This window comes from Delphinus delphis, chromosome 6 (genome assembly GCF_949987515.2).
Source record: "Delphinus delphis chromosome 6, mDelDel1.2, whole genome shotgun sequence".
Lineage (NCBI taxonomy): Eukaryota > Metazoa > Chordata > Mammalia > Artiodactyla > Delphinidae > Delphinus > Delphinus delphis.
The window spans coordinates 38861612-38878685 of NC_082688.1; the positions used below are offsets into that span (position 1 = coordinate 38861612).

Here is a 17074-nt window from a genome sequence, read left to right on the forward strand (position 1 = left end):
ACCCATCCATGCATAACAGTATTTAGAAACTAAGATCTGGGCACCAGGTGTACTTGTAATTATCTTGTCTTACTTTGAACTCTTTCCTCGGACACAGTTCCAACAGTGGGATTATTGGATTAGAGAAGATGAAATATTTTATGGCTCTTGATTCAATATTGACAAAGGTACAGCCAGTCCATTTGTGGGCTCTGTCGGGACTACATACCTTTGCCTCTCTTACCCCAGCCAGTTAGCATTACCTAACACTGTCCTCCTGATATCAGAAGTTCAGAAAAGGGTTCTGAGGTACAGCTCCTGTCACTGCCCTCTCTACTCCTCCAGGGATCTTTGCTGAAGGGAAGAACAGAAACACCCTGAACAGCCAAATGGGGAAAAAGAACTAGCTGGGCAAGTGACATAACCAGCTCCCACACCTACGCACTTCGAAATCAGTGCGTCTCTGGTTCATGTGTAGAGAAAGCCGGGGCCAAGGCCAGGACTCCTAAGCAAGGCTCCCTACCTCTGTTTACCTCGTTAGTCTAAGTATCCTCAGAATGCACTGGGAACACTAGCCTGGTGCTTCAGGACGGCAGGAAGCAAAATAGAGAAAGACGGAACATAGTGTCTTACAGTAACGACACCCTTCAATAAATGTGTCCAAGGTTGTCATTTGGAGGGAATGGAGGACGGTGAGGGAGGAGGCCAAGAAGAGAGTAGAAAGGGGGTGGAAATCCAAGGGCAAAAGGGAGTCTCCCAGAGTAACCATTTGTGATGAGAGGGAGGAGAAATCCCCTCTCCTAGAAGCGCTACCAGGCACATTTTCCAACCGTGTCTATTCTCCCTTCCCTGTGGTAAAGCGCACGTTTGCCCACTCAAACTAACTGCACAGGAGACCGAGAAGCCCTGGGAAAGAACAAGCCTTACTACAAGCTGCTTCAATTTCCTTAAGGACTGGAAGTGAAGAAAAAAGGATGCCAGGAAAGAATCAGAGCAGATGTAGTTTATCTTGACAAATCTTGCGCCTGTTCAAAAATGTGCCACTTTTGTGTTGCCGCTACTGTCCGTGAGCTCAAGAGGACTCTCTTCTTCCAGGGCTTTTCTCATGCTCCTGGGTGACAGGAACTGGACTTCTCCAGGTCCAGCTCCTTCAGTTAAACCCAGAAGTTAGGACTTAGCTCAAAGGGGTAGTCACTAATCTACCTGAGGGGTGGCAGGCACCCTGCTTAAGGAATGCTGACTGCAGAGAGGCTCTGCCACCCACTAGCTGTGAGATTTGGGGAAAGCTATTAACTCTCTGTGCCTCAGTATTCCCATATGTGAAATGGAGTTGTAACAGAGTTCTCCAGAGAAAAAGAAGCAATAGGATGTACATATATGCAGAGAGAAAGAGAGATGAGGGGAGATTTATTATAGGAATTGGCTCACATGACTGTGGAGGCTGAGAAGCCCCACAATCTGCAGTCTTCAAGCTGGAGAAACAGGGAAGCCAGTGTGTAATTCAGTCGAAGTCCTAAGGCTCTAGAACCAGGAGTGCTGATGTTGGAGGGCAGAAGATGTCTGTCTCAGCTCAAGCAAAGAGCAAATTTGCCCTTCCTCTTTGTTCTACCCATTGAATGATGCCCACCCATGTTGGTGAAGACTATCTTCTTTACTTGGTCTACTGATTCAAATGCTAATCTCTTCCAGAAACACTCCCACCGACACACCCAGAAGTAATGTTTTAACAGCTATCTGGGCATAGTCAAATTGACACGTAAAATTAACCAGCACAGGAGGTGATAATAGTACCGATTTTAGAATTGTTGTGAAGAATAAATGAATTCATGTATAAAGTACTTAGACCAGTGAACTCAGGAATGACCACCAGAAAATGATGATGATGATAGCGGAGGACTATAAAGGTGCCAAAAGGCATCTTCCTTCAACCTGGCACCTGAAGATCCCCCTCTGATCACTCCTACAGTTTGCAAATGGTCCCAAAATTATGCTTCAGGGGATACGAGTGTTTCAGGAGCTGGGCCAAAGTAATTCATCGCTAAAATCGAACAATGACAGCCTTCTTTGTGCCCGTTCTTCACCAACTGAAGATCCAATTAAGTTAATGGATAGAACTTTTACACTTAAATCTTCACCCTATAAGGTTTTTTTGTTTGTTTGTTTGTTTTTGCCATACGCGGGCCTCTCACTGTTGTGGCCTCTCCCATTGCGGAGCACAGGCTCCGGATGCGCAGGCTCAGCGGCCACAGCTCACGGGCCCAGGCGCTTCGCGGCATTTGGGATCTTCCCGGACCGGGGCACGGACCCGTGTCCCCTGCATGGGCAGGCGGACTCTCAACCACTGTGCCACCAGGGAAGCCCCCCTATAAGTTTTTTATACCTTTGGTGCTATGAGTATTTGGAAGGAATTAAGGAGTAGAAAACAAATATTATTGGCAAAGCTCAAAGACAGTTGTCCAGGCCTAGCTCGATAGCCAGATTTTTCATGAAGCTGTATTCATGGCTTTTACTTTAAACTGCATAGCTATGAGCCATTTTCTGCTAGTAAAATTAGTCTTTATTTGTATGAGAGAATGAAATATGTCAGTATTTGGTTGTGCCCTACCAGTAGCATAGCATCAAGGCCCAGTGCCACCTGAAAGAATCTGAGCCCCTCAGTGAGGTACTGAAGACTTCATGATACCATTTCTGGGCACATGGCTCCACTAATTCCTACAGGGCTCATTGAACGTAACACTCATTTGATCCTCAGCATGAACTGTCTTAAAGTTTTTTTGTTGTTGTTCGTACTCATCATTTAAAGTGTAAGTATATAAAAACAGAGTTGCCATAAGATCCAGCAATCCCACTCCTGGGCATATACCCAGACAAAACTATAATTCAAAAAGACAGATGCACTCCTATGTTCATAGCAGTACTAGTTACAATAGCCAAGGCATGGAGACAACCTAAATGTCCATCGACAGATGAATGGATAAAGAAGATGCGGTATATGTGTGTGTGTATATGACATGGAATATTACTCAGCCATTAAAAAGAATGAAATAATGCCATTTGCAGCAACATGGATGGATCTAGAGATTGTCATATTGAGTAAAGTTAAGTCAGACAGAGAAAGAGAAATATTGTATGATATCGTTTATACCATATGATATCACTTATACCGTATGATATCACTCATATGCAGAATCTAAAGAAAAAAGATACAAATGAACTCATTTACAAAACAGAAACAGACTCACAGACTTAGATAACGAACTTATGGTTATCAGGAGGGAAGCTCGTTGGGGAGTGATAAATAGGGAGTTTGGGATTGACATGTACAACTGCTATATTTAAAATGGATAACCAACAAGGACGAAGTAAGTCAGAAAGAGAAAGACATATACCATGTGATATCACTTATATGTGGAATCTAAAACACAACACAAATGCACATATCTACAAAACAAAAACAGACTCACAGATATAGAGAACAGACTTGTGGTTGCCAAGGGGGAGGCGGAGAGGAGGGAAGGACTGGGAGGTTGGGATTAACAGCTGCAAACTACTATATATAGGATGGATAAACAACAAGGTCCTACTGTATGGCACAGGGAACTATATTCAATATCCTTTGATAAACCATAATGGAAAAGAATGTATATATATATATGTATAACTGAGTCACCTTGTTGTACAGCAAAAATTAAACACAACGTTATAAACCAACTATACTTCAATAAAATTTTAAAAAATGAAGTATAAGTTTGATTTCCCAGCTATACTGTGCGCTCTCTGAAAGAGGAATTAACTTTTATATAGTCCCTAATGTTCTCAAAGCCAGGACAGAACCGTGTTTTTGGTACATCCAAATAAACATATTGGTTCATAACTTGTTACCTGGAATGAATTATGCATCATAACTTTTAATTTCCATTTAATCCCCCCAAATGAAACATGGGGCAGCTAAGTCTTAATGAATTAAAAAAGTAGAAAATGTCCACCTACTGAGGACCAACAGCCCAGGTGAATGATACTATCTAGACGCCTCGTGAAAAGGTCTACAAGTGGAGCTTCATGAGTAGGGCATTAGCCCCTAAAAGAGTTGTTGTGGCTGGAAAAAAACCCACTTCACCAAAGAAATTCCATTCACTTTAAAGGCTTGCTGGATTGCACAGGATCTGTACTTTTCTGAGTACTAAAGCCAATATTTGAAGAGGCTGTTGCCCTACTGATTCCCTTTTCATATGGAAGAACTATATAGACCACTGAGCTAAATTCAGTGAAACTAAATCCAGCTTGAGATTCCTACTGGGTATCTGATGAGATTGTAGAACTATGCAGAATCCTTTCAAAACACTTTTCAAGAATGTGGATGATAGGCTTCACAGGAGGAACATCTTATGCTCTTTTTGCACTGGAAATAAAAAGTTCCCATCATTAACATCTTCCATCCACAACCAACACCCACACCCCTGGCCCTTCCCCCAAACCATGTTGTCTTCCATACTCAACCCAAAAGAATGATGGAAATGAGCATACTTCATTCCTAGAAAGAATTTCATAATTCTAGCCCAGTGTAACTGTAGACCTTCCAGTCCATGCTGGTCCTAATGTCTGTTAATGTATTATTATGTGAACATGTTTATTGAAAAAGAGGTCTGTGTTTCCTGGGATTTGTTTGAAGACACTGGATACGAGTTGACAGACTGCAGATTCTAGATATGCTTCCCATTTGACACTGAAGGAATTCTTACTAAGTAAAATTTAAGGAGAACTAAGTACCACCTTCTCTTCCTTGTCCATTATTCGTTCCTCTTCTCCCCTCCTCCACCACTGGGAGCTCTGCACTGTTCACAGCATAAAAATAGGCTTTGTTCTATCTTCCCAAATAGAACTCCCCCTTAAATGGCTGCGGTCGGGGGAGGGAGCAACAGAGATGTAAAAGCTGGTAGAACTGGTCTCTGTACACAGCAGTGCTAAGCACACTATGCTTTATAAATCATGAGGGTTTTGGATTTTTTTTTTTTTTTAGTCTGATCTGAGTAGCCAAGATTGTTTACCCGATGGTTTAATCATCCTTACTGGAAAAAGCCAAATCTAGAAAGAAAAATCCCTTCTTTTCCTTTCACTCTCCTCATACATGAAGGTTTTGTATTTCAATTTTTTTGTCTTTCTAAAGTAGGCCTGATTTCAAACAAAAGATTTCCAATGAAGAAAGACACATAGAAGAGGTCCTAAAGCGACCCTTGGTTGACAGAGAATTGTTGAATTTAAAGATAATTGAGTTTGACTTCTACTGCAGAACAGCAACCCATGGCCATTAGGATTCTTACTTAGGCAGGGCTCATCAGTTCTCACTGAACCTTATTCACAGATTGAGAGGCTGCGGCCATCACTAATAAAATAGATGATGTGAAAGCAAAGTGGAAGTTCCCAGTTCAAAAAGAATCCTAGGCCAGATCACATTCCTCAAAAGAGTTCAGTTAATATCTAATTGACTGGGCTTCCCTGGTGGTGCAGTGGTTGAGAATCGGCCTGCTAATGCAGGGGACACGGGTTCGAGCCCCGGTCTGGGAGGATCCCACATGCCGCGGAGCAAGTAGGCCCGTGAGCCACAACTACTGAGCCTGCGCGTGTGCTCCGCCTGTGAGCCTGTGCTCCGCAACAAGAGAGGCCGCGATAGTGAGAGGCCCGCGCACCGCGATGAAGAGTGGCCCCCGCTTGCCACAACTAGAGAAAGCCTTCGCACAGAAATGAACACCCAACACAGCAAAAGTAATTAATTAATAAACTCCTACCCCCCCCAAAAAATATCTAATTGACTGATTAGATATTATAATTTCTGTATGTGTTTCTCAAGGTCTTTCCAACGCACAGCTTCACATTCATTGGGTGAGATGGTGTGGCACTCAAGAAGAACGTATTTGAGACATAATTCCATTAACCTCTCACTGATTAGCCACATTTTTCTTATTATATTATCTAAATGGGGAACTCAGGGCATTTAGCCACCCAGAATAACCATTGTATGTTGTTCATTATTTGTTTTCATAGCACTCCCACCCCAAATTGTATTTTCACTTCCAAAAAAGATATATGTACCAGGGGTGTTTTTCCTTGAATATGAGACAGTCTATGAATGGGAAGACATTCAAGATCCATGGTTCCTGCCTCCAAGAAACACCATGGTGACGTATTTCTTGGGCCCCAGAGTATTGGGCCATGGTTGGACTAGAGTTCCACAGAACACACTTTTAGAATCTGTGCTATCTGATTTTCAAGGATGCATAATAGCAGGGGTGGTAATCCCCCAGCTCCTAGTAACCTAGGGTAGGGCCTTCATCAAGCCCCAGGCAAAAGAGGGAAAGGAACAAGGTTCTCAGGATCAAGCACTGAGTGAAGTAGGATACTGTGTTATCTCAGCTTATCTCTTTCAGTCCATGCAACCACCTTGAGAGACCTGTGCTGTTTTCCTGGTTTTATAGGTGAGGAAACTGATGCTCAGAGAGGGGAGTAGTTTGCCCTAGGTCATACAGTAAGAGGCAGATAGCGATTCCATTTCAGGACCCTCTGTTTCTGAGTCTGGTACTCTTTTTGTTAAAACACTCTAGGCTTGGGGTGGGATGGGGCAGGAAGGAGGATGAGGGATGCCATGGGATGTGGGTGATAGGATGGGGATCCTGAGAGCGGAGATGGAAACTTGAGGCAGAAAAGGGCCAGCAGAGAAGGGAGTGACAAAAGAATTATGCAGGAAGTTCTCTGAAGAGCTTCGAATCCTATTGATCTGGAACTCTGCAGCGGCATTTAAGGTAGGGATTATGAGTTATCATTGCCAAAAATGTAAAGGAAGGAACAATCTGTCCTAATGTTATTGAGTAGACTTGTGTCACCATTTTGCATGAATATGGTTTTGGGGTTAATGACTTTCCATAAGCTGAAGTAGTTAATAATCAAATTGAAAAATTCTATAGCTGTAATGGTTCACTTTAGGTGTCAACTTGACTGGGCTAAGGGATGCTCAGAGAGCTTCCAAAGCAGTCTGGGTGTGTCCGTGAGGGCACTTCTGGAAGTAAGCATTTGATTCAGTAGACTAAGTCAAGATCACCATCACCAATGCGGGTGGGCATCATCCAATCCATTGGGGGCCTCAAACAGAGAAAAAGGAGGAAGGGCGAGCTCTCCTCTCTTCTTGAGCTGGGATGTCAAGCTCCTGGTTCCCTAGCCTTCGGACTCTGGGACTTACACAAGTAGCCCCTTGGTTCTCAGGTCTTCAGACTCAAACTGAATTGTACCACTGGCTTTCCTGGTTCTCTGACTTACAGATGGCAGATTCACGGCCTCCATAACTGCATTGGTCGATTCCTTTAATAAATCTCTTCTCTTTCTCTCCTATTGGTTCTGTTCCTCTGGAGAACACTGACTAGTACAATAACATAATTTAAAGTAATGTTTTAAAATTGTGTTGCTACCTGTGTATATGACCCCTGTGTATGTGAAAGAGAGAGAACTGAACTGAGGCTTTTAAAATGTATTTCTTAGTATGGTTCATGGCCAAAGATACTCAAAATCCATTGATTTTAAGAGGGTTTTGGAGGATAGAAACAATCCATTTACATTCAACAGGTCAAATGTTTCCAAACATATTATCAGGACCCAGACTACACGTCTACCATTACCAGGACATCCCAAAGCATCATTAATCACAGAACTCTATATATCCCCCTGCTTTTTTTATTTTTTAAAAGTGTAATATTTGCAACGTTGTGAATCAGGACAGTTGCTTTACCGTCCTAGTTGAAATTAAATTTGCTGTCTCTAGCATTCCTCTGCTTCAGCTGGCTACTGAGCCCATCTTTTCTTGATGAACTGTAACTTGGTGTATGGATCAGGTGCTGCCAGAAAGCACACAACTGAAGGTGGCTGCATTTCTCTGCTGGCAGACACAGTTCTAGAGCCCCGAGGGAGCTCTGTCTGCAGGAATATATATTCTTAAATTATCAACCTCACCTCCAAAGTACTAAGAAAGCCTACGAAGCTTGTGAGCAAAATACGTATGTGTTTTTCTATCAATAGATCAATGAGGGATTTGAGGAGAGAATAAGAAATGGCACTCTGAAGGGTAACTAGTACTCGCTGTGGCCAGTGGCTGATAGTGAGTTCTCCAGAATACCAGGGTTCAAAACCCAGCTCTCCTACAAGTGACTCTGGGCCTCAGGTTTCTGGTCAGTAAAATAGGGATGGTAATAGAAATGCCTTGAGGGTCAAATGAGGTAATACAAACAATAAAGCACTTAGAACAGCGCCTGAGGCGTACTAAGTGCTCAATAAACAAACAATGGTATGCAGGAAATGAATAGGATAAGAATCCACTGTAAAACTGGTACATAACCAAAAAAAGGAATCCTACTGACTTTAAAAAAATAATTGGTAACATTACACATAAAATTGATCATCTTAACCATTTTGAAAGGCACAGTTCAGTGTCATTAAGTACATTCACACTGTGGTAGTACCATCACCACCATCCATCCACAGAACTCTATCCATCTTGCAAAACTAAAACTCTGTACCTGTTAAGCAATAACTCCCCAACCTTTCCTCTCCCCAGCCCCTGACAACCTCAGTTCTCTTTTCTGTCTATGAATTTGCCTACTCTAGGTACCTCATATAAGTAGAATCATGAAGTATGTGTCTTTTTGTATCTGGCTTATTTCACTAGCATAAAGTCCTCCATGTTGTAGTGTGTGTCAGAATTTCCTTCCTTTTTAAGGTCCACTGATTGACTACTTATTTTTTATACAATTTTATAAAGCTTATATTCCATTTACAATTATTACAAAGTATTGGCTATTCCCTGTGTTGTAAAATATGTCCTTGAGCCTTTCTTATACCCAATGGTTTATACCTGCCACTCCTTCCACCCCATCTACCTACTGTTAACCACTAGTTTGTTCTCTGTATCTGTGAGTTTGCTTCTTTTTTGTTATATGCACTAGTTTGTTGTATTTTTTAGATTCCACATATAAGTGATAGCATACAGTATCTGTCTTTCTCTGTGACTTATTTCACTTAGCATAATACCCTCCAAGTCCATCCATGTTTCTGCCAATGGCAAAATTTGTTCTTTCTTATGAAGGTCCATTGACTTTTTAACCTACCAATTTTTTAAAGTTTTCAGAAATTAAAGATATAAATATGCTGATGCCCCCACTCAACAGCAAAGGCAAATAACTTCTTGAAAAACTTCCTGGAGTTACCTGGAGATACCCATATCCATAGGAATGCTAATTAGAAACCAGTTTTCTTAAGAAAGGTATTATTCCTTGAGGCAGGCTGTTTACATTAATCAACATTTCTCTAATACTTGTCAATGTTCCGTAACACTTTTTCAAGTGCCAATTGTATCTTGCCAGTTCTTTTGAAGTGTGGAGACTGCCAATGGGGGAAACCAGAATGGTAACTCTGTCCCCATGGGGCTTTTTCTGTCAGGGTGAGAGTTATTTTTATCTTTTTCATTTTACATAAGCATTGCTTATGTGGATGGTGGCTAGATATATTGGACACTGTGTTAAAAGTACTGGTTTTCCTATATTTTCATATTTGCCTCCCTTTAATGCACTCAAGTTTTTCACTGGAAGTTGTGAATTTAATCTGTTCACGCACAGACTGGAATCTGCTTACCATTGTCACAGAATGTTTCCTTTCAGTCAACATAATGGTGAGAGGAAAAACAAAATCATGCTAAATAGCCATGATTAAAGAGAAAAAATTGATGGATGGGGCATTCCAACTGTCAACCCTCAGATTATGCCTTGTCACTTTTCACAACTTTTTGGAAAACTGTTTATTTGCACATCAGAAATATGTGCCTCTGTGATTCTAGATGTTCATAATATCAGCATCCAAGATGTAGTGCTATTTTCATTTCTTTACAAGATTAATATTTAAAGCTTAGTACACAGAGCAATAATCTGTTTCAGCATTATATTTTAAAATAGTAAGGAAATTTCCAAATCAAACTAACAATTTATAAATTTCATTTCTGGGTTCAAGTGATGAAAAGGTGAGGAGAACAACTATTTATAATGGGAATTAAGAAACTGAAATAAAATTTATTTGCTACTACCTTATTAATATGTAAGCAGTTGTTTATTTTATGGTAGATTTTCTGGTGATTCAGAGCTTGATGGTCCACAGGACGATGCATTAGAGGATTGCTAATGTAATGTCCTAATTTAGTTAAAGATTTCCGTTGTATGTTAATTGATAACTAAGGGACATTTGAGACTGCAGGAAAAAACAAACAAAAATAAAATATCATACATAATACAACAACTAAAAGATCCAGAGAAAAACACCAGGTAATGCTTTGGGTGTTAGTACAATAGGTTTAGCATGATCCGGGGAAAGAAAGAAAAAGATTGCCAATTTTTTCGTACTCTTTAAAAGTAGAAACATCATAAGCCAACCTTTTTATTTATTTATTTATTGGCTGAGTTGGGTCTTTGTTGCTGCACGCGGGCTTTCTCTAGTTGCAGCGAGGGGGGCTACTCTTCGTTGTGGTGTGTGGGCTTCTCATTGCGGTGGCTTCTCTTGTTGCGGAGCATGGGCTCTAGGCGTGCGTGCTCAGTAGTTGTGGCTCGTGGGCTCTAGAGCGCAGGCTCAGTAGCTGTGGCGCAAGGGCTTAGTTGCTCTGCGGCATGTGGGATCTTCCCGGACCAGGGCTCGAACCCATGTCCCCTTGCATTGGCAGGCGGATGCTTAACCACTGTGCCACCAGAGAAGCCCATAAGCCAATCTTTTAACTACGAAGGGAATTACCATTAACATATGAAGAAAAAGATGTAGACAATGAACCTAAAATGGCTTTCCACTTTTTATCATGAAAAATTTCAAACATACAGAAATGTTGAAAGGATAGTAAAATGAATAGCTGCAGATTCTATCCCTAAATTCTATAACTGTAGACTTTTTTCAGATTTGCTTTCTCTTTTTCCACACTTTTTTTCTGCAGTTGCAGACATCATTTGATGTTGCATGTAACACCATGCATCCTCTCAGAACATCCTCTGACACGACCACAATTCTCACATTAAAAAAAAAAAAATAGCCATAATTCCGTATTATCTAATATCCAGTCCACATTAAAACTGCCCAAGAACATCTTTTATAGTTGCTGGGCTTTTTTGAACCAGGAGCCAATAAAGATTCAGACATTGCATTTTCATCATATGTCTTTGTTTTTAGGGAACAGTCCTTCCCCAATTTTTTTTTCTCCTTCTCACGACGCTGACTTTTTAAAGAGCCCAGGCCAGTCGTCTTGTGAAATGTTCCAACATTCTGTAATTATGTCACTTGGCTTGTTCATCTAGGTCTAGACTTAGCATTCTAGAAGCCATGGAGGTATCTGGAATATTCACTTGCTTTCTAGCCCCTTTGTCATCTCCAGAGTTCACCTGCCTTCAACCGTGAGGGGCACCAAGTGATCAGAGATTAGCTGAACTCAGCTTTAACCCTTCAGAGAAATTGCTAGCTTCAGGAAGAAAAGTTATTTAAATAATACTGCCAAAAGCAAAGGCTTTTAAGGCCAGAGGAAAGGTGCCCCTGTTTAAGGTTGGTTTCCTAGCAAGTCCAAGGCCTGCAGCAAGGTGGGTAATTTCAGAGGGTATTAAGTGGCCAGGGTTTGCTCTATTATGCGAATATGTAGGAAGGAGCCGTCAAAGGTACTTCCTTTAACTACTTGTTCTTTTGTCTACCAAATGCCCTTCAGCTTCTGTTGAGCTAAATGCTAAACCGAAAGGATTAAAAAAAAAAAAAGTGTATTATCCCAACTTTTACCAGTCCACATTAACAAATTAACACGTGTGCCATCCATGGGCAAGAGATGTAAGCAGGCCTGGAAGGGGCGGTGAGATGTAGAGGAGCATTTGTATCTGCACCTCTAGGAGGACTTCTAAACACAGGCTATTTTGGACCTACACCTCTGTAGAAGTTCAGACTTACATAAACAAAATTCGCCCCAGCTGAGGTGGTGTTCTTCCGCAGGCCAAGTGTTTTTAAAAACATGACTGGCCAGTTAAGAAGTTTATCCGCCTGGTGCCTCAAATTCTCAGTTTATTTGAACACCGTGTGAACGGCTAATCTCCGACAAGTTTTGGGGCTTCAACAAGGTAAACAAATGGGTGGGCTGTGAAAGTAAACACTGCATTTCCTCGCAGTCTCATCCTCGTCTCCAAAATTACACGCCCTCACTCCTTTCTCGAGCCCCAGCCTCCCCCTTCCAAAGCTTGGTCTCTTGTACCCTGTAAAAGTACTGAAATTGCAAAGGAGACATTTTCAATTATAAGTACTACAGTAATGAATTCAAGTACACTCGTTTATCATAAAGGGCTTTCCCATCTGTCTCTAAAGTATACTTTAAAAGGCTGTGTATTTGATAACATTAGCACCAAGCATCTTCGACATGTTAATGTTCAGCATTTTAGATGTTTGCTCCCCCAACCCCCAAAGACAGCATTGTGGTGGTTCCAGAAAGAGCACATTTATCTCTGGGTTTGGGAGTGCCTGTGTGGTCTCTTCCTAATTTATTTGCACTCCAGTCCTCAGGGATAGCATCGCAATCCCCCTAGGCAAAAAGAGATTAGGGAACTGGGCTGTCTGCTTCTCCCCACCCTGACAGAGAAAGGAAAACAACTTCCCGAAGTCCCACAAGTTCTCTGGCCACTGTACAAATTGTTCCTGAGCATGGAGGGTTTCCAAAAGCCCTAATTAGCAACTCACAGCAAACATTTCTTTGCATTAGCTAATGATCCGGCTACACTTGTAAGCAAACAGAACCAACATATCTAATCAATGCTGAAAAACCAACCAAATGCCTATTAAACATCTGGATGTAATTTTCTAGTTAGAACAAAATGAAAACATATGCAGGTTCCTTTGATCTGCGTCTTAACAAAGAAATTGTTGATAAAAAAAGCATACTGGTCAGTCAATGTGTCATTTTCATAAAGTCTGCTCGTTTCTCTTCAAATGCTCCCAGTTTAATTTAGTTGGTTTCCTGCAATCTCTAATTTTACCATATTGTGTGAAACCGCAAGAGATTCTTTGGATGTGATTTTATTTGAGGTTTTACTGCTGCATGGATCTGCTACTGACTTTTTTTTTTCTTTCTTCTTTGCTTTCTCCCCTCCACCCACCATGCCCATCCTGCCCTTTTCTTTGGTAAAGTGGTGAGGGGGAAAAAAGGTTTTAAAGCAATGCTCGGAAGATTTCTTCTGGACCCTACATTCTTAGGTTTAAGAACACTTCCAGTTAAAAAAAACAAGTCAGGGGCTTCCCTGGTGGCGCAGTGGTTGAGAGTCCGCCTGCCCATGCAGGGGACACGGGTTCGTGCCCCGGTCCGGGAAGATCCCACGTGCCGCGGAGCGGCTGGGCCCCTGAGCCATGGCCGCTGAGCCTGCGCATCCGGAGCCTGTGCTCCGCAACGGGAGAGGCCACAGCAGTTAGAGGCCCGCGTACCGCAAAAAACAAGTCAAATGAGGAAATGTATAACAGCTGAAAGGAAGAGAAAATGACAAAAGTGATCTTTTAAAACTGTGCATAATTATTATTTATTTCAAATAAAACAGTAATAGATTTAAAAGATGCATAATTTCTATGATCAGCATTCATAATTTTTCCCATTGTGTCTAGCGCCTGTACTATAGATAGGACCTAGTTTTTGTAATCACTTATACTATTGGTGAGTTGAAAATTTGATAACTCAGCAACAAATGAATGGAAATATACTCATATATGCATCGATGATAAAATAAATAATCTGGCAATCTTTTTGTTTCTTTTGCAGAGGATAAAGAGGGAACTTTTTTCAGAGACAATTTCCTATGGACAAGGGGTACTTAATATTATTTCATGTAAAAAACATCATCAACATATGAATATGTTAAAGGTAAAGAAGATTGTGGTTAACAGACTTTAAACAACAGACCAAAATTATAGATTTTGTGAGTAGGACTATTTTCCTTTAAAAAGGCTGTAGGCAATCTGCACATATATTATTTATTTAAAACATAAGATTAAAGCTACTTGATTGTTTAAACAGCATCATTTGTAATGCAGTTTGATGAGAGTTTTGTAGTATAATTATTACAGCATGACAATCACATAGAAAACATGACCTTGAAAAAGGGCCCAGCCTCCTGTCTTAAGGAGGATGTGCTGTAAGAGAAAGAAGCCATCAAAAACCGACCATCTTCATGCAAACAATTAAAGGCCTTCCAATTTTCAAATCAGAACTCTTTCTTTTCTCCAGACACTACATCATAAGTAAATCAGAAAGCCTGGTGATTCAAACTCTACTGGTAATGAAGCACTAGTTAAAAGAGAATTTCTAAGTTTTACGCTTGGCAAACTAGGAAATATGGTGAGTAGACATGTTTGCTGTGAACAGTTATATTAGAGAACATTTAAAAACAATGTGTTAGAACTGATTTTGAAGGGGATGGGGAGGGGAGAGAAAAAGAAGTAGCAACAGTTTTGTTCCCGTTCTAACTTCTCTACTTAAAGTTAAGTACCAGCGTGTGCCAGTAAATCAAAGTAAAGCTTGGGTAAGCCAGAGAAAAGTCTCAGTTGCCCTAGTTGTCCCAGCATGCACAGGCATATTTGTGGCATCTAAGCACTTTCTGTACAATCCTGGAGCTGATTATGGGATGAACCAACCACAGACTGGTATAGGTGGCCCATTCATTACATGATTTCAAGGCACACAGGTTGCCAACGGGCAAAGCTTAGTTGCCCATGGCAGTATGGTTCAGAAAGTTCTGTATGTGGAGCAAGCTTGTTCTCATCATCACCAAGTTTAGCCAAGAAAAGGGGCAGTGCTTCCTTCCTATTCATTTCTCATGTCAGCAAAATGAATAATAGAACCCCTCCCTTACCCCACTTAATGAGCCACAATGCTGAACTTGTTTGAGAATTACTATGGTGTTGTACAGACTGGCTAAAATCACTCCTTTAATTTTTCATTTCTATTGATATTTGGGATTGATCCAATTATAGACAAATCAATATCATACATATTTAAGAACTCCACCAGTGAAATGTATTATCTAAAATGATTCTTTCAATATTTCAAGAAAAAGATCTCTGTAAAAGCAAATCTTCGAATAAATTGTATTTCTGTTTAAATAAATGCGTTCCCATAACTCTCTTGAAAGTAAAATAATGGTAACACGGAGGCCATTAACACCAAAAACTTAGTATGTTCCAACATAAGATGAATGCTTGTCAAGGATGTGTCTTTCTCATGGAAGAATTCACCACCATTTGGCTAAAACAGCATTATTCACGTACCAATCATGTGGAAATAGCTCAACTGAACTGCTCTTTAAACTCAAGTATAAATGCGACAATATTGAAGGTTTTCTGTGGGATGTACTTAGAAAAACAGACAAAAACTGGAGATTGACGCAGTATGCCTTGTTTATTTAAAATCTCAAAATCCTTTTAAAGTCAAGTTCCACCTCATAAGAATTTTTTCCACGTCCTTTACCCAACGCTTCCCATTCAGCTCCTTACACATTTCTGCCGGGGAGGGGGGGTACCACCCGAACTATGGGGATGGGGTGGGCAGGACAGGTTTTTCAGGTCTCAGTGCTGTTTATCCCATTGTCTCCCTTTGTTTCTAGTAATTGGAAACAGACTCGTGGTCATGTCGCTGAGAGGCCCCTAAAACTCTCAGCAGCCCTCTACTTCCCAACACAACGAAATCAGGACTATCAAGAGAAGGACCCGAGATTTCGCGCCGCGAGCAAAACAACGCATCTGTGACTGGGACGCGTGTGCCTTACCCTGGCAGCACCGCGGGTATCCTTCCCGCCAAACCAAGTCAGTCCAATCTTTTTGCAAAGTGGTTTGAAATACTCCAATAAAAACCAATTCCTACCACCTTGGGTGCAAAAGGGGGCGTGGGCATCAGAAGCCTAGTCTTAAGCCGCTGGTGTACGTACGCCAGCCAATGAGTTGCCCATTATGCATTTTCCACAAAGTGCACAGTCCACTCCTCGTGAGTCCGCGAAAAGGCAGCTCAAGGAAAAACAATCCTCAGAGAAATTTTTGAATGTAACCTCACTTTCAAGAGTAGCATCAAACAAGGGGCCAGCTTCGAAAGACGCGTTTGGCTCGAACCAGCAAAAAGCACCCACTCTCCCTCATTAGAAACTACGCGGTTAGTCTCTGAGTTACTTTCACTGAGATCTGAGGATTTTCGTTAAAGGGAAAGTGAACAAGTGGCAGGATTTTTGCACACTCGAGCCCCCAGGTTTCGCGGCTGCACACTCGCGGGTCCCTCCCGCTCGCGCGCTCCCGCGCGCTCCCTCGCGCTTCCTCGGCTGTCCCACGTTACTTTGATTGACAGCCCGGCCCCGCCGCTCTCCTTCTCACCGACCTTCCCATCTACAGTGCCAATCTCCGCGTCTCCCTGCTTCCCATTGGCTGGTTTCGGCGTCCCGCGGCTCCTCCAGGAACAGTTCCTCACCGAGCCCGGGAGGACGCGGCTGGCGGAGGAGGGGTGGGGGTGGACGGGAGGGGAGACAGGGGAGATGGCGGAGATGGAAGCGAGCGGGGTGGGAGAGGAGGGGGGGAGGGGGAGACAGTCCGTTCGGTGCCGCGCTGCCATAGGCTCTGAGGAGGCGTTGCGTCAGCAACCCACGTTGGGCACGGCGCACGCGATTGGCTGACGCGGGCCTTCCCGCTCCCCCCTCCACCAGAGCGGGCCCACGTCCCCCGCCGGCTCGGCGCTCGCGCCCCCCGCCCGCGCGGGGCTGGGCGGGGCCGGCGCTGGTTAGCTCCGGAGTGTGAAACCGCGTGTTAATGTAACCGGCGCGAGAGGCGCGGGCGGCGGCGGCGGCGAGAGCGGCGGCTGCAGGAGCAGCAGCGGCGGCGGCGGCGGCGGCGGGTACCCTGTGCCCCGCGTCCCCGAGGCAGCCGACTGCGCCACCCCCACCTTCGCACGGCCGGGCGGGACCCGCGCCACCAACCCGGACCTCCGGTGGCCCTTGGCGACTTAACCCCCGCCGCGAATACTCCGGACTCGCCCGCGGAGTTTGCCCGC

The 17074-nt window shown here is 42.7% G+C and overlaps 1 protein-coding gene across 1 annotated transcript in view; it reads right to left on the reverse strand.

Annotated features, from left to right (window-relative positions):
- The window catches only part of LOC132426614 (spermatogenesis-associated protein 31D4-like), a 203268-nt gene extending 186744 nt beyond the window's left edge, over nucleotides 1-16524 (reverse strand). The window contains exon 1 of the transcript XR_009519736.1: nucleotides 16409-16524. The gene's annotated coding sequence lies outside the window, so the exon portion shown is untranslated. The remainder of the gene's footprint in view (nucleotides 1-16408) is intronic.
- Between the last annotated feature and the right edge of the window lie 550 nt (nucleotides 16525-17074).